This window comes from Perognathus longimembris, chromosome 8 (assembly GCF_023159225.1).
Source record: "Perognathus longimembris pacificus isolate PPM17 chromosome 8, ASM2315922v1, whole genome shotgun sequence".
Classification (NCBI taxonomy): domain Eukaryota; kingdom Metazoa; phylum Chordata; class Mammalia; order Rodentia; family Heteromyidae; genus Perognathus; species Perognathus longimembris.
The window spans coordinates 18,366,461-18,392,259 of record NC_063168.1 but is presented as its reverse complement, the minus strand read 5'-3'; positions in this window follow the sequence as shown (position 1 = coordinate 18,392,259).

Below are 25,799 nucleotides of genomic sequence, written 5' to 3'. Positions count from 1 at the left end.
GTCAGCATGGAAGTTTCTCAGAAAACTCAAGGTAGACGTACATTATGACCCTGAAATATCACTCTTGAGCATTTACTCCCCAAAAATGCAACTTGGGATATAATAGAAGCACCTTCACATTCATATCCATAACAGCATTATTATCAATAGCTAAGCTATGAAAAAAGCCCATATGACCTACAACCAGTGTATGAATAGAATGACTATATATATACATATATATGTATATACACATAATATTGCATAAACATTTTTATGTATATACATGTAGATATATACACATGTTATATATAGATACATAGATTTATATAAAGATAAAGAGATACACAGACAAACAGAAATATAGATAGGTGACTTAGATATAGGTATAAATATAGGTAGAGATGATATCAGTATTGATATATACATATAGATATAATGGAGTATTATTCACCCATAACAATTAATGAAATTATGTTCTTTTCTGGGAAATAGGTTGAAATGGAGTCCATCATACTAAATGAAGTAATTCAAGTTCAGAAAACAAAGGTCACGTGTTTTCTCTCATATGTAGATACTGGATCTTAAAAATAAACATCTATAAACACATACAGGAATACACACATACATATATGTATATGTGTATACACACAAACATATATATGTATATGTGTATACACACAAATACATTTTATGATCATCTGATTAAAGTACAATATATAAGATGCCATGTTGAATTCCTTTTGGACAACTCACATTCACTTTAACAATAATGAATATTATGAATTTGAAACATTTTTTTGTCTGGAATGTGGGCACATAGGAATGAGGCAGGCAAGCAGAAAGGGTAAAAGAGGATAAAAAATACCAAAATACTCTATGTACATTCATTTAAAAAATGGCAGTAAATCTTCCTGTGAATAATTTGGAAAGGAAGAGAGGAGAGGAAGGACAGTGATAAAAATGGTGACTTTAACCAAGGTGTACTGTTTGCATAAGTGGAGATGTTAAAGCAAAATCTTTTTGTATAAGTAATTGAAGCTACTACTGTACTACCTCTAATGCTTATAATAATTATTATTTTATAATGCTATTTATATTAATTATATAATTTCTTCTAAGTATATGATATATTAATTATTTAATGATAATAATACTCATTATGTGATTTATCTGAAGTATAAACCTACTATGCTATAAATCTTTCCAACTAGAGTTGTTGTCATAGAGTGAATAACTGGAAAGTTTATTATGAAAAGAAAACATTATTAGTCAGCTATTCACTCAAAGTTGATATGCTACTCTTTGAACCATGTATTCTACATAGCTTTTTGCTGGCCAATTGATGATGGAGTCTCCAGGACTTTTGTACTTGTGTTCACTTTGAAGCTATCCTCCAGATTTCAACCTCCCGAGAAGCTAGGCTTATAGGGGTGAGCTTTCACTGAGTGCCTAGATATACACTTTCAATAGACTGAAAGTGGGTTATCTCTAGTGTAATAAATAAACGTTTTCACCATAGCACATCTTTTGATTGACCTGTGAGGGAACTGGAGCATTAAGTTCTTCCACAGGACCAGCCTGTTATAGAGTCAATGACAGGAAATTGCATAGTGGCGCAGGTTTCTTGAAATACATTTGATCTCTAGGGCATGGTACACTTGCCTAGGTGAACCAGTAACTATTAACACACATTAGGCAAAAAAGAAAGGAAGGAAGAAAGGAAGAAGGAAGGAAAGAAAGCAAGCCTTTTGTCAATTCCTAGATGGGTGGGATTTTTTAAAATCTTAACTTGTTCAAGGATTATGGTGAGCTACATAGACTGGTCATCTTTAAAATAAAAAGTTTAATTATAATATTCTCTTTCAGGGACCTTGTGGCATGTTTCATTTCAGGTTTCCTTTGCTTTTCCTCATCATTCATGGTGGCCTGCTATCTATCATTCCCCTCTCAAGGACTGGAAACCCTGAAATCTTTTAGGAAAGGAAAAGTAAAAGTCAGTCTTTGGAGACTTCCCACTGGTATGGGGTATAGGTGAGGTCAGGAGTCTCTTGCCCTTGCTGTCTGTCAGTGGGGACAGCTGGGACATCTGAAGTCATGGATGGTCCAGGAGTTTCTGAAGGAAGAACAACATTTGGAGATGCTAATCCACCATAAATATCTTCAAAGAGGAACCATGCTGGAGAAACACAGAGCAGCAGATTGGAAACAATGAGATACAAACCAGACTAAGACACCCACAGAGGATTCTAGCAGAAACAATGGTCAGAAACTTGTTTTCTGTCACCATGTATTCAGAGAACCGAGAAGACAAGAGATTATCGAAGTTTATAGCAGTGTCCGATATATGAAATGTAACTCCAGAGAGCAACTAACGTAAGTAAGAAAATAAATCAACATTATGATTGATCCAGGGGCTATTTGCAGTCTGTACATTAAGTAGAATAGAATAATGGTGACTTACATCTTGAGCCCTTAAATGTTCATGAAGCTAGAAATATGCAAATAAGCCACTGTGGTTCATAGATAAAAACCCTGGGGAAAAATCTGCAGCACTAAGCAATGCTTAGAAACAAACAAGACAAAGGAAACACATTTATACATTTTTATAAATTAAAATATATATTTATGCCATATAAGTATGTTTCATTAAAGTTGAGTTCTTGCCATCTTCTGTGCAACAGAAAGGAGCAAGTAAGGGCAAACTTACTTGGTAGTTCTGTTTCTGCCCAACATTATGTGTGTATTGTGCCTAGAAACAGAAAAAATAGCTTTGTCTGCAATCATAATTTATACAATGTGATTAGATTGGCTGGGGACTTTTAAAGATCAAACAAACAGTGGCATGGATTAAAATGCTTCTAACATTGCATCATGATTATGCTATTTGTTTTGTGTTTTCTTCTGCTTTCAATGAGGCAAATTTAGAGGAAAGTGTTTTTTTTTTCCAAAGGGTAATAATCAATGGTATGCTTTCTATTACTACACAATTATATAATCAACTGATAATGATTATGCAAAGTGGCTAATTATTTTGATGATTACCTTAGAATAAGCATTCTAGGAAACTGCACCCACTCCTTTATGAAGCATAAAAGTCCAGTTTTATAAACCATCAGAAAAAAACATGTTTTTCTTTCTTAACTCCTGAAAATATACCTGTTTGTCTTTGCCCTCTGAGTATCTGCATCAAATTGGTCAATCCCCATTTTTCATATTGACAGGAACCAGAGAAAAAGCCTGCTGGGGACCTGAAAAAGAGGTATGTACCTGGAAACTAATTAAATTTAATTTATTTCTTTTGGCAGCACTTTGCACTTCTCTTTTCATGCTTTATTTAAAACTTGATTGCTTGGATAGCAAAAAGCAAGCCACTAAGAAAACATTGTCTTATAATTATACTAAATTTCTTCTACTTATTCACAGCCACAAACATGATTGCCAGCCCTCAAAAGCCTGACCAGCTTGCCCTGTGTTGACAGAATTTCCTTCAGTAGCCAGATTTAGGGGTGGCCTGTTTTTCAGGTGAGAGACACCAAAGTTTGTTTTCTTTTTTCCCCTCTTGTTTTATTTTTTATTGCTATTATAAAGGTGATAAACACAGGGCTACAGTTACATAAGTCAGGCAAAGAGCACCTTTCTTTCTGGACAATGTCACCCCTTCCCTAACTTTCTCCCAGTGAAGGTTTGTTTTCTTCTCTTTGTGTCTATTATCAATACTACTTCCTCCAGTAGACGCCCAAGTACTTTCTCCTGATGTGACTTTCCTCTACTTTAAGTTACAATACTGACTTTGAATTTTTCTTTTCTTTTCTTTGGCTTCGATATTGTTTCTGCTGGTACAGAAACTTGAACTTAGAACCTCATGCTTGCTGGGCTTTCTTGCTCAATCACAGTACTCTAATACTTGAGTCATATCTCCAGCTCAGCTTTGTGCTGGTTAATTGGGAAAGATATTTATAGATTTTTTTTCTGCCCAGGCTGTCCTTGAACTGTGGTCCTCCTAAGTATGAAGATCTGTTTCTCAAGATACCATTACATAAAGGAGGTGTATAATAACCCAGAGTGTCTCCGCTGCAAGAATAGTAACTTTAGTTGCTCTACTCCCTTAAAAGGAGGCCCAGAAAAGCTCTAAGGAGGGCTGATCGGTGGCACTATATCACGCCCTTACTAGAGACTAGGACCTGACACTGTGCCTGTGGGATGAAGGGATCTGCAGGTTTGGTTTCTCCTGTGGCCTGGCTTCTCTCTGCCTTCTCACTTTGTCTTCTTTACCTGGTCTCTCTTCCACAAAAATGTTCTCTTTTTGTTAAACCATTAGCCAAACTGGAGTAGAGACCCATTGCTATGATTTCAGTTAACTTTAATTACTTCTTTTAAGCCTGCATTAAAATTAAATAATGACTAACAAAAAATAATGGAAAACAAAATTCAGTTCTTAACACTTCCTTTTTCCATAGGAAATGCTTACCAAAACAGTTCTCCAGGAATGGTGGAAGTTATGTCAAGAAGATGGAAATAGCCTGTGACTCTCAAAATTCACTATTGCTGAGGTTCATAAAAGTGTCCACTAGCATCACCAAATCCCAGGCCTTCACATCTGTGCATTCTAGTGTCCACCTTTAGAGTGTCTAGCTTTAAAGTGAAGTTCAAAACTATGTCATTTTAACAAGAACCCCTAAAGAAAGGGACTTTTACAAAAAAAATGCTCCCAAGTAGAGTGAAGTAAAGGATGGAGAAAACCTGGGGAAAAGACCCTCAACTGTGTTTGATCTTCTTCTTTATTACTTTCTGAGCCTCTGCTTCAATATACTTGACTGATCCAAGAAATACAATCTTGTTATAAGTGGTCTGTCATCATTCAATCAAATGTCAAGCCCTTGTGAAAACTTTCTTTCTCTAGGTGTAAACAACAGAAACCAATCTAAATGTTCCTTTCCCAAGAAATATAGTTTTTCTTTGTATATTTTCCCCTTAGGGAATTCTGATTTCCCAACTTCACAGATGTGTATGTGTGTGTGTAAACATAAATGTATATGTATGTGTGTATACATATATATGTGTATACATATATGACACAATAGAAATCTCAAATGATATAATTTCCCCCACAACATTTCTGATAATCTACACATCTAACCTATTCTTTCTGTTTTCCTCTTAATGATATTCTGTATGTCACATCTTATTTGTATAACTTTTCTGAAAGCTGAAATAATCAAATATCTACTTATTTTTCCCAAGAAAACATTTAAAATCAAGCATTTAACATTTAGTAAATAAGATTTCAGGAAATTCCAGAGTTGAATAAGTCATTTCTGAATATACTCAATTGTTTATCAGCTACATGAATGTGACTAGTTGCATCTCCAAGGAGATTTAATTAAAATCCTGAACGTACCTTTAAAGTATAGAATGGGATGTGGATAGAGATAGGAGACAAACTTGGGCAAGCAATCCCACTGAGCCAAAAGTTCATCGGAGATCATAGGTCTTTAATATTGGGAAAAGTTGGAAATAATTTGTTCCATAGGTTTACCTCAAGCACTACCCAACCCCTCCTCAGGTAAGTCAAAGGTAAAACTGGTAAAACTAGGCATCAGTGTCCAAAAATACAATAGATTTTCCATGTTTTTCTTCTGTTATTATTACTTGGAAGAGGCTTGGTAAACAGGACATGTTTTTAAAGCATGCATCTGTACATATGATCTATGGAACAAAGTTAGGATATCACCAATTTCAATAAATAAAGGACAATCCTAACATCACCTCAGCAGTTTGTCTTACAGCCCTCTTTCATGTTACACCTGCAGTACTGTTGTAGTTGTGAAGTTTAAGCTCTAAAATATTTACTATCTGATCATTACAGGAAATGTCACCAGACACTCATCTAAAGTAATCTCCCTCAGCTATATAAACTATGCATATCGGTAGCAGTGGAATAAAAGAAGATGGTCACTGACAAAGAAAAAAAGAAGTTACTCTTCTCAGCTCTGCACTTTTATAATGAACTGGAGGTGAAGAGCATGCTCCTCAACTTGTCTGTTTCCTTTGCTAATTGGATTCCACCCACACCTCTTTGCCCCACAATCCAGAGCTACTAGTTTCACATTAGAAATAAGTTTGAATGACCCTAAAGCCCAGCTTGCTGCAGGATCAGCTTCAATACCCTGATTTTTGTCCAACCCTGCAGGGCTTCCTAGACTCCCAGACGCCGCCTTCCCTGTGCTGGGTCCTTCCACTGGGTCATTCCACTGCTCCTGGCCTCAGTTCTAACAAAGGGGAACTGCTGACCTGAGTAATTTAGTTCAATTGCTGACAGGAATCCTATTATCTGAGTGCCATTTCCCACTGCAGTCTGGGGATGCAGACACACAGCTGTGCATTCACAATTACTGTGGAGGTTGAGCAGGCATGTCTAAGTGCCAATGAGATGGGGAGCTTGGTGAAGGAGACATGATATCAGCACTAAGGAACAGACTCGGAACACATTTTTTTTGTTTCTGTTTCTTGTTCTATTTTATTTGGCTTTCCTCCTTTCTCTCTGTCAATCACTAAGTATCATCTGTGCTCATTCACTCTGACCTGAAGGGGAGCCATAGGCAGAGAACCAAATCTCTCTGAGCTTTCTATCCAGTGCACAGCTGGATAGCACTGCAGCAATGAACTTTCCCAGGCTAACATAAGACACTGTCCAAGAGTAAACTCATAAAAACTAAGCTTATTCCACTCACTAAGTAATACTGACTAAATAATGACCAGGCAACAGAAACTTTGAACTTAAAAATATATCAGAGAACAGAAAAAAGACAAAAGGAAAGCATTTGAGACCATATTGGTTTAAGAAAACAAATCTGGACCTAAGACCATATCTATAGGGAAACAGTACTGATTAGTAAACTCAGCTCTTCTACCCCAGGCACTGGTAGCTTCCCAGCTTGTCACGCATCACATTTTAAAGTATTTATTTTTATTGTAAAGGCGGTGTACAGAGGGATATGGTCAGATAAAGTACATTTATTTGGAACAATGTTATCCCTTCCCTAGCTCTTTCCAGGTTTTTCCTTCCTGTTCCCACCCACAAGTTACATAGTTCATTTTCAACATAGTACCTAATGAATATCAGTGCTGCTTTTGTTCACACTTTGTGTCCCCTTTATTCACTCAAAAACAGTTAAAAATTCCAGCCAAAAGGAAATGAAAACAAAATAGCAACAAAGAAAAACATCCTCTGGCCAAAAGGGAACCCTACTATACTGTTGGTGGGAATGTAAACTTGTTCAACTACTCTGGAAAGCAGTGTGGAGGTTCCTCAAAGGGCTAAACATAGAGTTCCCGTATGACCCAGCAGCCCCACTTTTGGGCATCTACCCAAAAGATTACAAACAAGACCACAGTAAGCCACCAGCATAACTATGTTCATCATAGCACAATCTGTCATAGCTAAAATATGGAACCAAGCCAAATGCCCCTCCGTAGATGAATGGATCAAGAAAATGTCCATATACTCAATGAAATACTATGCTTCTAACAGAAAGAATGATAGTGCCCCATTCATAAGGAAATGGAAGGACATAGTAAGCGAAGTGATCCAGACCCAAGAAAACATAAACTGTCTGGTTTCCTGAATGGGTAATAATTAGTACACTTCTCCTAGCAGAAGATCACAATAGCTCAATAGTTATATGCATATGATCACGTAAGATGATGTTAAGTGAAATGAACTCCAAGTTATAGAAATAAGTGGTTTAGCTCTGTTGTTATTTTCAATTTACCATGTGAAATTATGCCATTTTCTTTCTTCTTTTTTTCTCCAAGGTTTTATCCCTGATGTCACTGCTACAGATTTTGATACCCTGGGTATTATATACATTTATTGGAACTAGAGAAGGGAAGAGGAACATCAAAACAGAGAGACAAAGGATAAAAGGTGAACCAATGCAATAGCAATACTTATAAAACTATATGCTATGAACCAACTATACAATGCATGGGGAGTGGGGAAGAGAATTGGGGAAGGGGGAAGCTGGGAAGTTAGGAGAAAAATGAATGAGGAAGTAATAAGTTGGATAAGAAATGTACTCACTGACTAACACATGAGACTGTAACCTCTCTGTAAATCACCTTGAGAATAAATAAATCAATTAAAAAAAATTGAAGCTCATCCTGGAGCTCATTTCAATAAATATTATTTTATATGGTAAGATACACGTAGCCATTGCACCTATTTGATCTTCTAAGAATTTGTACATCCATTTCTAAATCACTGTGGTACTTAGGAGAATGTATGTCTTTCTGTTTTGTCCAAAAGTTGAGGTGGAGTATATCAACTGAGTTAGCACAGAGACAAGGCCCTAGGCAGTGTATGTGGGTCTTGAGGTTCATGTACCAATCCAAATAGTATCACTTAGTGAGGTTAAATTGGCCATTGTCAATGAGTGAGTATCATTATGGGACATTTACAAAGGCTGTATGTGTTTGTGTAAAAATATTCAAATTTATGCTTCGTAATATCTCTATTTACATAAAGAATATGAAAACAAAGCAATGAACATGAGTAGATATGTAGATCAAGCAGATATGATATAAAATATATTTATATCAATATTTGCATATCTGTATATAATATTATGCCTATATCATCCTTATGCCTATATGATTTATATCTATAGTGGATTTATGGAAATTTTTTCACTTATCAGGAAGAATATTGATTAACAGAAAAAAGCACATTAAGTGACGTAAGTCAAGCAAAGAGAGACAAACCACTTGTTTCTCTTATATGTGGAATTAGATCTAAAGTATGAACATATATGAAAATAAATATAAGATTATATGCATATACACAAATAAATTGACAAAAAGTATAATATACACAAGGAATGGTGTAACTCCTTTGATAAACTAATTTGTAGTTTAACAAAATGAATACCAGGAAGCTAAAATATGTTTTGTCAGATAGGAAAAGGGTGCAGAGAGAAAGAGGAAGGGTGGGTGCATACAGTCAATATGTGTGTGTGTGTGTGTGTGTGTGTGTGTGTATGTGTGTGTGTAAATGGAACCAGCTAATTTGAGGAAATGGATAGGGTTGGGAGAGACCGAGGGGAGGAGGGAAGGAGTGACATTGATTATGATGCATTGTTCTCATAAACTAGCATGCTGAAACAAAACTCCTCTGTGCAACTACTTAGATAATTAAAAATAAAATAATAAACTAAAGTTATTTAGTGGTGGGGGAATACATGATGGTGAAGGCAATTCTTATATTCCTGTGTTACCTGGTATAAAGGCAGGTACTTTTAGGAACTCAAACTGTGGAATAGATAGCTAAGGCAATACTATGAAAACCTATGCAAATTCCTGTAAGTCATTTCCCCAGGGCTTTCTTCTGTAGAAATAATATTGACCTTCCCACTTAACATGCCAGCATTAAATCCTAAAAGAGGAGATTTTTTTTCCAACTTTGCATTAACATTCTACAAAAAAAATTGAATCTGTTTTTCTTCACCTATCTATTCACATTCCAAATGTACCCCAGAAATCATATTTTCCATGCAGCCAGAGACGATTCCATTTCCTATTTTCAGTTACGTGAATAATAATAATAAAGAGATTTTGGGGCTGGGGATATAGCCTAGTGGCAAGAGTGCCTGCCTCGGATACACGAGGCCCTAGGTTCGATTCCCCAGCACCACATATACAGAAAACCGCCGGAAGGGGCGCTGTGGCTCAAGTGGCGGAGTGCTAGCCTTGAGCGGGAAGAAGCCAGGGACAGTGCTCAGGCCCTGAGTCCAAGGCCCAGGACTGGCCAAAAAAAAAAAAAAAAGAGATTTTGAGAAGAAAAATGCATCATTCCTGGAAAGATTGAAGCAAAACTATCTGAATATCTGAGGACTTCAAAATATGTTCCCATAAGAGTTCCATAAGACAGAGTTCTGGAATAAGTTTGTTTCAATATGTAGGTTTCATACCATATATACATATCAAAGGAACAAATAGAAATGGAGAGCATCATGATTTTCAAGACATCAAATTCTTGCTCAGACTCTTTTATTGATGCCACTAATTAGGCTCAGTTTGGACTCCATACTACTTATATTTAGATGGTTTTATTTATTGGGAAAGTCCTAAAATTTCTGGTTTCCCTTCTGTTAAATAGCTTCCATGTGATAACAAAAAGAACAATTATATTGCAAGGTCAATTCCATAGTTGGTTCCTGCCAACCTCAATTATTGCTTTCACTGTGCATAAGATATTTCACATTTAGCATATTCTGGAAGTGTATTCACATATTTTCACTAACATGTGGAATACATACACACTTATTCCTGGTTTAACCAGATATCACTGAGTTGTGCTTTGTTACGTTTTGTTCAAAAGTTTTGTGATATCTCAAAGGTCTTTTTCTGCCTCAGTGGATTCAGTACATAACTGAATCTTTTATTATTGAGCCTCTTACAAGACATTAAACATTTATTTGAGCTTCATATCCCATTATTGCACACCAAATATGTGGCAGATTAGATTTGAATATCTACCAACCCAGTACACAAGAATAAAATTTAATTTTATCATTAAAACCTTAAAATAGATTTGATCTCATTTGCAATAGTCCAGCAGGTATTTAAGGGACTCTTTATAAGCTGTAAGTCTGTCCTAATGCTATGCTTGGTGATATTGACCAATACTATATCCAATTTCTCTCTGGAAGAACTGAATTTTTAAGTTGAAACTTTCCCCCTCAATTAATAAAGAGAGAGAGAGCTCAGGAAAATATTCACTAACATGAATATTTTCATCTTATCTTAATCAAAATACATATTTCTACAAGGATATATAACCCCCTGTGTATTATTTCATCCATAGGCCAGGGGATGAAATTGGTTATAGCAGACGTTCTTAAGTTTAGATATACACAAGAATTACCAGAGGGCTTGTTAAAAAAAAGATTTCTGGACGTTACTCCAGGTTTATGATTCAATAGGGTATACTGAGATGTAGTATTTCTAATAAGTTCTCATATATACTGATACTGCTGGCCTACAGACCACATTTTGAGAATATCAGCATTCTCTGAGGAAATGAAAAATTCTCAGTCCTGCAGGGTATATCCTTCACAAGAAAGATTGTTTTAGTCATCTCAAAACAATCAGGCTTTGTTTATAGTAAGAGATTTTCTTTTTCTTCTCTGTCAAACTCAGAGCATTTCTCAAGACATTCTTTACACCTTTTTATTTTCCTTGTCTTTTACTGAAAAGTCCCCAGCCTTCTGTCTTCATCTCTATGCAGTTGGTACTCAAATCTCTATTTCCAATGCATTTTTTCCCTTGAGACTTAGACTCAGAATCCCACAAGTTCTTACTCAACCAGAATTTATGGAATGAGTGAATAAATGAATTAATAAATAGATGAACAAGTGGCTGTTCAATTTCCCTAGAGCAATAGAACTAGAATGCTTCCACAGATAAAGTTCTTTTGGCTCTAAATCCCTGTTCCTAATCCAAACTAACTACAGAAATGCATTATAATTCTCTATGATATTTTATGGAAATAAGAAGGAAAGATATGGGCATGAATGAAGCTAAGCTGAAATTATTGTGACTGTATAAAAGACTCAGGAAACAAACAGGCCTGTAACATTAAAAAATTGCCCCAGTGCAATGTGAATAAGCGGATATAAGCTCTGATTTGTTAGTATGCCTTTTCTTAACAATTGCCTTGATCAGCTTAATTACTACTATTAGCTGCAGAACTACCTGCTCTCCAAATCTACTTCTATTTTCAGAATTATTTTTTACCAATTTACATGAACTGGGAACACATTTTTTGCCTGCAGTTTATTGTGTCAAACCACCTTAAATTTTGAATTCAATATATCTAGGATGGATTCCAAAATTTACATAGAAATAAGTTTTCAACTGATGTTGATACTGCCTTGGAATACAGAGAACCCCAGCTCTCGAGAAGGCATGGCAGCTGCACTCCTTGCTATGGTGATCCTGTGAGTTATAGGAGCTGAGAGCTCAATTCACCATGTTAGAATGGCGCTAAAATCTTTACAGACAGGAAGGTAAGAATTTGATTCAAGAGTATGCAGTCATTGTATTCAATGCGCATTATGGAAAAAACTGAACTATGGAACTTGAGGACAGGGAGTAAAGGGGGAAAATGAAGGAGAATAATGAAGAAAGTGACATTGATCAAGATGCACTGTGCTCATAACCTGACTTATAGAATCATTACATCTTTTTACAACTACTTACTTAGAAAAAAGAACTCAATTGAACCTTTGGAATGGCAGAGCAAGGACCTCTGAAAACCCATTCACCCTTCAACATCAGCAACTTGGAACACTTGGGGATAAAATGTCTCAAGAAATGTCTTCCAAATTCACAAAATTAAGACTGGCCTTGCCACAATTCAAGGAGGGTTTAAGAACAAAGTGATCTTTGTGATAGTTTTCCAACTTTCACTTCCTTCACTCTATTTCACAGGATCTTTAGAAGCCACTGTTATTTTAAAATTGTCTCAAGTAGGAGCCTCTGAAGAGCACACTTCTGTTTTAGAGTCTACCAAATGCCTCATCTTTCAAATAACTGCTATGTTTACTTTATGTCAGCTCACTGAAACTTCAGTTCCATCTTAGAGGGTATGCATGTATGTGACTTGACTCAGAAGGTGATCTGTATAAACAACCATATGAGCAGGGAACTGAAAAAAAGGGACTATCACAACATTGTAGCATTACTAAAGTTGAGTGATTGGTCAATATTGAATAAATATATAAATCAAATTGGGAAAATAACTACAAGGATTTTTGCAAAACTACAGTATGTTTTCTGAGGATTAAATTATAATATATGTTTTATATGACTTCACACTTGATCAGCTGGCTTTCCTGGCTGGCTCTGTATCACATTGTCAGGAGTTTTTAACCTCCTGAGCTCTCCTGCCCTGTAGGAGAGATGGGAAAACATGCCCCACCTGGATGGGCCAAGAAGAGGAAAGGGCCAGCGAACTGCCACCCAGCCCCCCTTCCATCGGAGGACACACAGACAGTCCGGGAGCAAAGTCAGCACTAAGACTCCTTTAATGGCAGCAATGAGCTGTTCTTTTACATGGGTCGGAGGGTGGCGGAAGGGGAGGGGTACATGCACCTACGTAGGGGCTGTGAATGGATGCCTGACCTGCCCATCAGGGTGGAGCTCCAAGGGATCTCCCTAAGGGGTGGCCCATATCTACATCATGGCCCTCAGGACTGCCTCTGGGTTCATCACCCGCAGCCATCTTGGCACACACACGGTCTGAGGCGGGAGGTGGGGCTGGTTATAGCCGCCTTTCTGGTTCCGGACCAGAGAGCAGGCAGGGCTACCAGCCACATGGCCCCAGGGCTGGGAAAAGAGGTGGTACCAGCTAGAACTGCCTCATAATGATGCAAGGCGTCCGGGCGGGTGTGCCCCACACCACATGAGCCATGCTTCCAGACCAATATTTTGCTTTTGCATTGGATATGGATTCTTGCAGACTTGAAGTTTTTCCAGTCACCTGCATACTTCAATTTTCCAGATCTCAGCCTCCTAGGATTATAGGCATAAACCACTAGTGTCTGGCTAGTGTTGATTGTTTTTAATATGGGGGTCTTGTTTTCTGCCCAGTTATAAGCCTGAATCATGATCCAGATATCTTAGATTTCCTATTCTGGCAGGGATGAGAAGCACCTGCTATTGTATCTAGCTTCCCTCCATAGAAATGGAATTCCTGTTCTTGAGCCTGTTTTTGAGCCATGATCCTCCTTAATCTCAGTGTATTGCTCTATTTTGGTATTCCCTTTCCCTTCCCTAGTTCCAATACATGTATATACAGTATCCAGGGTACTAAGATCAGGTACAGTGATAGCAGGGGTAAAACCACGGGAAGGGAATACAAGAGAAAAAAATAGGGTACAGTTTTACATGGCATCTCTATTCTTTCCTTCCTCCTTCTTTTTCCTTCACTTCTTTTTTCTTTCTTTATCTTCCCTTCTATTTTATTCCTTTAAGTCCTCAGCAAATTGTTGCAAACCATCACAAGTACCTTGTCCTGATGCAGCTAGGAGCAAGGCTGGAAGACAAGCCATGATGGAGACTAGACCATGGAATTGGTTTCAGGGTACCAGGGGACCTGCTGCCTCACTCCAGCAACAGATCCAGAGGGTCCCATGAACAGGGCTTTTATTCATTATCAAGCAGGAGAGTATGGCGGCAAACAATGTAGCCATAATTAAGAGATAAGGGCACAACAGTCCTAGGATTAGTGACTTCCTGAAAACAGGATGTGAAGATGAGCAGTTTGAATAGGCCACCTGCAAGCTCCAAGGTCAAGTGAAGGTCGGCATTATTAGAGGGCAGGGCAGAAATTGGCCATTGTAATGCTACCACAGTAGGTCTTGTTAGGGCCTCCCTCAGCATTCCCAGGGACAGAAAATGGCCTTCCAGTTCTCAAAGGCCGACCTTATGGCTCTGCAATTACGGGTTCCCACAGCAAATCCTCAGCATTTTCTCACAACCTCCCCCCTCTTCAAGCCCCTCAGTTATTGCATAACACTTCACAGAGTCAGTATCAAAATAGGCCTGCTTCTTGAATCAAGTAATCTTCAATATGTTTATATAGTTTTGTAATCAATGCCTCTTATCTCTAAGCTTTGGTTGCATTTCCAATATTTCCAGTAAGAATGTTCAAACAGAAGTTAAAAACAATGCCTTTGGAGCCAGATATTCATCAAAGTATGACGATAGGAAAATCTGACCCCAAAGAGACAGAGCTCAGAGCTGTTTATGGCAAAAATCTGTTCTATTGCCCACTAGACTCTAGGATGGATCCTGCCAAAGTCTTCAAGGTGACCTACTTAATAAGCAGATGTAAACGAGTGAGACATCCAAGAAGTTTCATACAGACAGAAAAATTGTTAGCTTGACACATGTGAAGATCAAAGATAAAAGAGAATAACAGGTTATAACTTCTTTTTAATTGGTTGCTTCTAGCCAATAAAATAGGTTGGAAATAAGGGAAATTTTCAGATTTAATTAAGATTTGTAGTCAGTTAACCTCAAGTTAATAAAAAGGGATATTATCTCATGTGTGCTTCCCTTAATCAGGACTATTTTCAAAGGGGTTTAGAAGAGACACAATCAAAGCAACCGTGTCTCCTGCTCTGTTTCTTTATCTCTCTTTTACTCTTTCATTGACCTTAAAGTTCTATGAGTCTACACCTACAAAAAATGAATTCTGTCAACTGCCTAATGGATGACAACAAATTAATTGATAAAGTAGCCCTGTATAATTTGATCTCAAACTTTTTTTGGTTCCTGAGTGAACTTCAGTTATGCAGAACTCAAGACTCTTGACCCATCAAAATGATATGGTAATAAACAGGTTGTTAGGTTTGCTAACAAAAAACAATTTTTATATGGCAAAAAGGGAGGAAAGTATTACAGTTGCCCATCTTTGCCTGAGATACTCAATAGACAGAAAGATACCAAAAACCCTATCTCAAAGAATAGACATAGGTAAAAGAAGACACATCCATGACATTGACAGTGTCATCATTATAAACTAAGGTCTGTAATCATGACACTGTTTTAAAAGAGAATGACACCCTAGGATGTAGTGTGTGGCTCAGCTGTAAGATGCGAAGATGAGTGCCAATAGGAACAGACAAGAGCCTTCCACAGAAGGTCACTCCTGCTGCACAAAGTCTAAAGTCTTTCACTCCCAATTCCCAGTCTGAAAGCATTATAACATCTGCAGCTCTCAGCTTGAACAGCAGCAATGCTCTGGAGTTGAGAGGAACACTCAAACTCACAAGACACCAAAAATCCAACTTATATAGTTTTAAGAAGGAATACTTGAGAGACCACAACCCAGCATTTACAGCAATTCTACATGACTCAAAAACATAGCTTCTTATGTCTAAACATCTTCCTACACTAACTACCTAGAGAGCTTGAGAGAGAGAAAAATAACAATAATGATGGACCACATTACTATTGGAAGATGTAAATTCAGGAAATTTTTTTGAACTTTGTTATCTTCCCAATAATGTACCTCTCCAAAGACATTGTGTTAAGGTATAGACTGTAAATGATCTAGATATAATCAATATCAGCTCTTGGTTATCAATATCCCTGTTAACAATACATTTGAGGTGTTTGTCCATTGTATAGTCACTTGGGCCAGGGCCTCATTTATTTTAAATTGCTATACTTCCTCCTTAAGCTCATTGAGTTAATGTTGTAAGAAAGATTTGCCAAGAGATAAACCTTTATACTAGAAGAAATATAACATGTGGGCCTTTCTGTCTCTCCCATTTCAAACAGAGGAGACATTCATCACCATGACTTGATGTTTAAATGCTTTCTATGGAATCACCACTGTACCCCATACTTCAGCACATTTTTTCATTGCTTTTTATTCCCCACAAGTGTCATGCTGGCTTAAATGTCTTTTTCCATCATAATTTCAAGTAGCTAAGTGTTCTGATCTGCAAAGCCCATCTTCATTTATAGGACTTTCTCTTCTCTCATCTCATCTCACCTGGCCTACATATACTGTCTTATATATTTAGTTCACTCCAGACTTGTTAGCTTATTTGTTCTAATGAATATAGGACTACTGTCAGTCTTCACAGGTAAAGAGGTCAAAACTATAACAGGAATCATGATGCATACCTGTGTTACAAATGTCTTCTAATGGAGATTATATTACTGTCAATTAAAAACTGACAACGTCTTTGGGAAAGGGTCTCACCAATACTGGAGATGGCTGGATGTTGAGGGGAAATCTTTATAGTTATTTCACATCAGTTTCATTCTATAGCCAGAAATTATGACTTGCATGTAATATGGAACATGGTTCCACCCAGTTATAAGACAAAATTGCCTTCTAACCAACCACATTCTGAGGTCCAGTTCTTGGCTAATACCAAGAACTGAGATAAGAAATCATAGATGTTTTTCATTTGTTCTCACCAGGCATAACCTCACATATATGTATGTATGCACATACCTCAAACTCATACTAGCATATACCTCAAACATATTTTCAGTTTTGTCTGTACCTTTCACTCTGTCATTGGAAGGACTGGATTTTCTAACTCAGAGCTAATCTGTCCCATTCTATAGTCAGAACAATGTTCCTATTTCATAGCCCCATCATGAAGTCGTGGTTCTGAGAATATCTCACATCCTGTTTCATCAAGGTTACTGTAGACACGCCTTGCAATTCTGAACAAGTCACTTTTTTCATACATCATTTTGGCCCAAGAGCCTGTGGTTTTAAATATGACAAATTCTGAAGAAGGAATTTTTCCATTGAGATTGTGACCACAAAGATTTCCTTTAAAGAAGGAAAAATGAACTGGAAGAATGAGAAGTTAAAGTGATAAACCATTTGTTCTGAAAGAATGGCATGAGAAAGAAAGAGAATTAGGATGAAACCTCTGGCTAGAACCTCTCTGAAAATACATTATTTCATATATATAATCAAACTTTGAATGTGTGATACTAATGACATTTTGTAATGAAGAAGCAAAGGCCAAGAACTATCATATGTCTGAAGTCTTTTAGCTAATGATTGCCAGAACCATGGTGTCTATACTTCCTTCTTATTCCATAAGATCTGGTCACCACTAACCAACTTTCTGTTTCTCTAAGTTTGACTCTTAATTTTCACATTGGAGTAAAATTCTTCAGTATTTGTCTTTCAGGAACACCTTTTCTAAATATAATACTAATATACTAAATATAATACTAATATACTAAATATAATACTAATATACTAAATATAATACTAATATAATTAGTATTGTGAGGAGTATCACTTGGGGGGAATCAAATGATAGTTGGCCTCTGGTTAAAGAAATGTTTCCCATAAGATATTCCTAGTATCCTGCTCTGCTCAAACATATGCTTGTTGTGTGGAAGACAGATTTCAAAGAGTTTCCCTTGCCACTGGAGAATCAAATGTGGCTCTAATTATTAAGTCTATTTGCTCTTATTTGTTGCAAGTAAAGTCTTCAGAATCAAAAGTATTAGTTACCCATCTGACAAATAGAGGAGGTATATTTATCAGTCTTTGGAAGTAAATGTTGAGTTATGATTTGCTTTCTTTTCTCCTGTGAATGTTTTCAAACCTATAAATCCCTATATTGTTTATCAGAAAAATATAGTAACTGTCTCATCACTGAAAATAAACATTATAAGTAAAGCAATAAAAGCGACAGGCAGCTATTAATAAGACACTTGAGTCAACAACTCTGCTTGATCATATTAGCCTTGTTCTCATTTTATTTGATTACATATAATACCTAAATACACCCATGCTCTGAACTTCACTTTCTTCTTCATTTTCCTTTACATCAAGAACAAGGATGTATACTTTCTTTCCTTTTGATTTCTTACATGTTATAGGTTTTTTTGCCCTCCAGTAAAGAAACAGGGTTTCTAAGTTAAATATACTCTTATTTTGAAACACTAATTTGTATCCTGTTTCAAATCCAAAGTCAAAGCTCATTTCAAAACCTTACTCGATTTTTATTTATCTTTCCCAAACACAAGGCTGCTGTTGTTGACAATCAATTTGAATTTAGCATGTTAACATCTTTGCAGTACAACTTCTGGTAGATATCTCCAGGGCATATGTTTATCTAAATAATTCAGTTCGATGGAACATCGGGCAAAACCTATGTTACAAAATGTCATCTCTTGGAGCTGGGGATATGGCCTAGTGGCAAGAGTGCTTGCCTTGTATACATGAGGCCCTGGGTTCGATTCTCCAGCACCACATATACAGAAAACGGCCAGAAGTGGCGCTGTGGCTCAAGTGGCAGAGTGCTAGCCTTGAGCAAAAAGAAGCCAGGGACAGTGCTCAGGCCCTGAGTGCAAGCCCCAGGACTGGCCAAAAAACAAAACAAAACAAAATGTCATCTCTTTCTGATGTAATATCAATCATTGTGTACTTGTTCATTTGGGTTTAAGACTTCTTACCTTTAAGGCTACTATAAAATGCCCTCCCTTAAAGGATTCACTCTTGTCAATACTCATTAAGACTAACAGTTAAGGATATGACAATTTTCCATGAAAACAGAAGCTAAGAAGATTTGGATGGAAAGAAGAGAAAATGTTGTGCATAAATAACCAGGGAAATGTTTTTGTCAACTTAATTCCTTCACTCCAGCCCAGATTTTTTTAGTTAGAAGACACTCAAAATACTAAGCTAATTTCTTCCCAAAGCATGAATTTCTCAGGAACATCCCCATAATCTAAAGTAAATGATCTCATGCCTGACACACATTAAATATATGGAGATAAAAAGAAATACAGCTTAGATATGAGATTTTGATGATGGCATATATATAAAACTCTTCCCCAGCCCACCTCTCCACACCTAGTATATTCATTGTCAGAAAGCTTATGTTGGCAATTTATTGTAGAATCTTCATAGTCAACATCTTAAAATATTTGACTATGTTGGAAAACATGAAAAAAAAGACACAGCACTTAAACACTTTGAACCTGTGTTTGAAAAACATTTTCAAATATGGTTTGCTGTTTAATGGAAAATCAGTGATGCTTGGGACTAAATTTCTAAATAAACACAGGATTTACACTTCCTTCTAGAAACTGAAGTTCTCATTTCCCTTCAGGAGACCAGGAATTAAATATTACCAAGATTAGAAATAAATAATACCAATTAACATTTACATTTAGACTTAGATGGAAAAAGGCAAATATATGTTCTTCTTCAAGACTGTAGCTTTACATTGCTATGAAAATTGAGACTAGCTGAGCATGCATGGTTCATGCCTGTAATCCAAAGTACTTATGAGGCTGAGATCTGACTTAAGAGGCTGAGAACTGAGGATTATAGCTCAAAGCCAGCCTAAGTAGGAAGGTTTGTGAGACTCTTATCTCCTATTAACCAAAAAAAGCCTTAAGTGGAGCTGTGGCTTAAGTGGCAGAGTGCTAGAAATGAGCACAAATGCTCAGGAACAGCAATCAGATGCAGAGTTAAAGCCCAAGAATAGGCAAGAAGGAAAAAAAGAAAGAGAAACAAAAAGTGAGACAATATCAGTAATGGTTTTAAAATGCTCTGAAAGAAGCACTGAGGGGTTTACTAGTGAACTGAGTGAGCAAGAGCTTCCAAAGAGGTCAATGAACCATTTCTGAGGATGAACTGAATCCTTGTTTCCAAGGATTCTGTCTGCTGATTCTCTTTTCTCTCTCTAGCCAAATAGTCTATCTTTCACAGTTAGATTTGTCTGCATAAATGACATTTTATCTGAACATTGGTTTTAGTTTCCCTTCAATTCACACTCTTTACCCATTAGGCACCATTTTGTTAAGCTTTATTATTAATTACTTTACAAAGATTATCTCATCTCTAAGGATGAACATCCTTTGATGTGAAAAATTAAAGTTTTGAAGATAATATATGACAGTTCTTTTTGTTTAAACAGTAGTTGGCATGAGTCTAAGTCACTACCTACCCCTTGACCTTGGATTAACCACTTATAATCTCAGTATAGTTTTGTCCTCAACAAGAACAGGACAGAATACTGTCTGAAACCATCAAGATGGTTGGAAGATTAAATAAACATGAAAATTAAGTTGTATGGTCAGTTGTAAATAATTTCTGGGATGTGGGATTTTGCTAACATACATGATACACAGAAGTCACCAATTAAAAGAATAATGGAGAGATCTTATGACCCTCTCCACAATTTAGCATGTTGCAGTTTCAACCTACATCTCTAACTTGGCTTCTCAACTTCATTCACATTCTCACATGTCCCAATCTAAGTTACACAAAATAGTTCCCTCATTGGTTTATGCTCTTGATATTAGAAATTCTGACTCCTTAATAGAACAAGATTTGATCCTGGGTCCTGGGGAATTTGCCAGTCCATGACTGAAAAGAGGGAAAGAGCCAAGGAAGAAAAATAAGTCAAGGAAATTTGGGGTAGCATCCTACTAAATTTCTTTCTCTCTCTGTTTCTACAGTCTCCACCATTACTCTTGCTCAAAATCAGGAGCTCAATGTCTAAACCAAAGGTGGCTGAATCTATAATCAGTCAATCATCTTGTTTAAATCTAACTATAAAATATTGTCTTAGTAAAAGCTTATTACAAACATAAAACTAAGGGGGATAAGAAGATTGAAGGGGGTGACACTGATCAAGATGCATTATATTCCTAAATTGTTTTGCTAAATGGCACTTCCTTTGTACAACTAAAGATAATAACATTTTGTAAAGACGCAAACTCAACATTGAACATTTAGATGACCAAACAGCCATGATAGAAACAACTGAGTACAGCATTGCTTGTATGAAAACAACAGAAACTACTAAGTTCCTTCCAGCACAGCTGACAAACTAGTACAAACTAGAAATTAAAGGAGATACAATGAGACACATCCTGCCCTTATTGCCTGAAATTCCCTAAGGAGGGTAAATTAGGTCTCTTTTACATGCATATATCTGTGTAAATATTAAGTATTCTTAGGAACAGTCACAACTAAAAACTGAGACATGACTAAATATTATGGTGGAAAAATAAACTCATTTTTTTCATAGTTAATGGAAGCCATGAAACAATAGCAACTTGGAAAAGAAAAAAAAAGAAGCCATAGCAGAGCTGTTAGAGGCGTATAGCAGAGCTGAATAGGACATGGTGGAATAGTTTCTGTATAAAAAAGTATTCTTCAGACTCTATAATATAAAGAGGCCATGAATTATAGTAGCTGTGAATGGATGTTGACTTTTTTCCCATCTATGGAAAGAGCTCTACAACCCAGATTGGATACATAGTGGCACAGACTTACATTATTCTAGTATTGATAAAGTAACAAGTAAAGCTTGTGCTTTTTATGCTAAAGGTGCATGTGTTTTCTACATTTCCATCCAGTAGTAGAATTATTCTTCTAATTTACACTCTAATCTAGGTGTTATATCCTTGCTAAAGCAACAGTTCTACACCAACAGTATTTGACTCTTAGAACACATTTGGCAATGTGCAAACACAACTGTCATAATTAGAGAGGGGCCAGCTTCTGATACGTACTTTATAGAGGCCAAATGTCAACTAAATGTCCTACAATGCACAAAATATTATGCCTTCAATCTCTTATCTGGCCTTAAAAGTTTATAATATCAAGACTGAGAAAATCGTATCAGAGCCAGGCTCCAGTGACTCATGGTTGTAATCCTAGCTACAGGAAACTCTATGAGACATATTCTAAAAACTACCACAAAAGTCAGAAGTGACACTGTGGCTCAAGTGGTAAAGCACTCGTCTTGAGCAAAAGAAGCTCAAAGACAGTGTTCAGGCCCAAAGGCCAAACCTCAGGACCTGCCAAAAAAGAAAGAAAATCATATCAGATTGACTTTTCTCTAATCCCCCTGTTTCTATATAGGTTGGCTAGCATTGAACCAAGAAACTGAAGCAGATAGCCTGTAGTTAGACCTCAAATAAAATATGAGAAGGACCAGGAGTAGCCATGTATAGAGGAGGAAACCAATGTTTCACATATCTTTTGAAAAGAAACTTAATTTCTAAAAAATAATGACTATTAGTAATAAGGTAAATGTTGAATATGTGTTAAGGATAAAGGTGATGGATGGATGGACAGATGGACGGACACATACATGCATACATTATTGTACAAAACTACCAGTTGTGAAACAAATATGACAGTGGAAATAAAAATTAGATAATTTAACAATGCAATAAGACAGAAGTTCACCCATATGATCAGTGATTGTTTTTAATGAGGAGAGAACTTAGAATAAAGACTACACTTTGCTACATGCATATCTGATTGCATTCCCATAGGCTTCAACAGTTGGTACTATGGGAGATTAAATATGATGGCAATTTCTTTTAATCTTCTTCCTTTAAGAGTTGGGACCCACATTTTCTCGATCCACTCATCTACTGAGGGGCAACTGGGTTAGTTCCATATTTTAGCGTTGGCAAATTTGTGTAGGGATGAATGTAGTTGTGCTGGTGGCTTTGGTGTGGTCTTGATTGTAATCTTTTGGGTAGATGCCCAAAAGTGGGGCTGCTGGGTCTTGGGGAACTATATGTTTAGCCTTCTGAGGAACCTCCATTCTGCTTTCCAGAGTGGTTGGATAAGTTTAAATTCCCACCAACACTGTTGTAGGGTTCCCTTTTAGCCAAATACTCGCCAGCATCTGTTATTATAAGTTTTCTTGGTAATGGACATTCTTACTGAGGTGAGGTGGAATCTCAATGTTGTTTTGATTTGCATTTATTTTATGGCCAGTGATGTTGAGCACTTCTTGTGATTCTTGGTCATCCTCATTTCCACTGCAGAGAAGTGTCTTTTTAGGTCTTTAGCCCATTTGCTGAGGGGGCAGTTTGTTCTTTGAGGATTTGTTTTGGAGGAATTTAATTTTTTGAGTTCTAGGTATATTTTGGATATGAGGCCTTTGTCTATTGTATGGCTGGTAAAGATCTTCTCCTAGTCTGTGGGCTTTCTATTTATCTTTCATGCTATGTCCTTTGCCATGCAGAAGCTTGGCAGTTTGCTACAATCTCATTTGTCCAAGTTTCTTTGATTTGTTGTGTTTCTGGGCCTTTGTTAAGAAAGATTCACCCTGTGCCAAGGAGCCTAAGTGTTTTTCCTATTCCTTCTTGTAATGTTTTCAGGGTATCTGATTTTACCTCGAGGTCTTTGATCCATTTGGAATTGATTCTGATGCAGGGTGATATATAATGATTTAGTTTTCATTTGTTGCAGGTGTTTACTCAATTTTCCAGCACCCTTTGTTGAAGAGGCTCTCTTTCTTCCATCCTATGTTTTTTAGATCCTTTATCAAAGATTAAGTAGCTGTAAGTCTGCAGGTTCATTTCTGGGTCTTTGGTTCTATTCCATCGGTCCTCAGGCCTGTTTGTGCAGATATACACAGTGGAATTCTACACCTCTATCAGAAATAATGACATTACCCCATTCATAAAAAATGGAAGGACTTGGAAAAAAAATCATACTAAGTGACGTGAGCCAGACCCAAAGAAATATAGACACTATGGTCTCCCTCATTGGGAATACATAGCACACATCTAGGATTATCCTAGCAGAAGAGCACAATATCTCAATAGCTATGCACATATGAACACATAAGATGATGCTAAGTGAAATGCTAAGTGAATTCCCTGCTATGGAAACAAGTGGTTTAACACTGCTGTTGTTATTTTCAACATATGTGAAAATATGTCTTTTGTCTTTCTTCCCAATGGTTTAACCCCTGATGCCACTGTAACTGGTTTTGGTTCCGTGGATATTGTATATACATGCATTGGAATTGGGGAATGGAAAGGGTATATCAAAATCGAGAGACAAACAATAAAAAGACAAACCAAGGCAACAACAATACTTATAAAACTGTATGGTGTAAACCAACTGAACAACTGAAGTGGGGAAGAAAATGGGGAGGGGAGGAAGTAGGGGAAATGAGGGAGGAGGTCACAAGTTGGTAAGATACATGTACTGCCCCGCGTATGAAACTGTAACCCCTTTGTACATCACTCTGACAATAAAGAAATGAAAAAAAAAGAATTGGGACCCATATCATCTTCACCTCAAATTGGAGTGCCTTTGTGATTCATTAATTAAAGATAGTTTCTTGGGGCAGCACTGAAGAGACAGAAAACTTTTCTTTCCTGTTTTTTAGAATTTTTTGGTGGGGGAGGGTGGAGTGGAGTGGGGTGAGGAGGGATTGAGATACTCAGGTCAAATTCCAGTATACCCTGGGAACACCATGCTGGAAAAGACACTACAGGAACCAGGAACCTCTGGACAATAATAACAGAGGTACCTAGCTTTGCACTCATTGCTACCCAAGTGTCAGACAGGAGAGTACAACTACGTTGAACCTTCCAGACCAACGAACTAGAAACTGTAGTGACCTTGAAAAGAAAGAAAATTTCAGCTGCCTTATATGTAAATTTTCATCTGAAAATTGTGAAATATGATAAATATTGTCTCAGAAACATGACATTGTGAAATATGTATTATATTATATATCAGATACATTATATAGTGGGGTACATATTATTAAGTGCCATAAAAAAGTCTCTTCTGAGTATTGTTAAATATCATTTTAAAAGTACCCTTCCCTATATAACTGATATCAGAAAAAGATAAAGACAGATATAAAAATCAAGTGGACTCTGCCCGGGCATGACAGATCTTACACTAGGGAAGAAATCACTAGGTAAACATTTTACTTTATAGACTATTTATTTCAATGGATACTATCTTTAGATTACAGAATTATAGTGCCATTTGTAGACAACTGAATGGCTTTCAATCTAGAGATAAAATAAAAAAATCAGAATTACCTTCCCACCAGGTGTGGCACACACTGCCAGCATTATTCATAATTGGATGAGAGTTATTTTATCTTATATAGACTCAGTAGGAAAGTTATTCATTATGAAGACTTCATTCATATCTGTTTATTCATAATTCTGTCTTTTCTGCCTGTAAAAGTTCTCCAAATTTGTATTTATCTTGATAAAAAATGAATTAAAAATAAACATCTAATCACTTATGCTTTCCTCTGGTTAAAATTTCTTTAATGAAAAATAAAATGTTTCTCTGGTTCTCCAGTGCAAATGGAAGAATTGATATTATATTCCAGAACCTTGAGATAGTGATGATGAGTTGCAGGGTTTGGAGAGAAGTAAGAGAGACAGACAGACTGGTGGGCAGTCAGGCAGGTAGACAGACAGACCAATGGGGGCGGGGAGAGAGA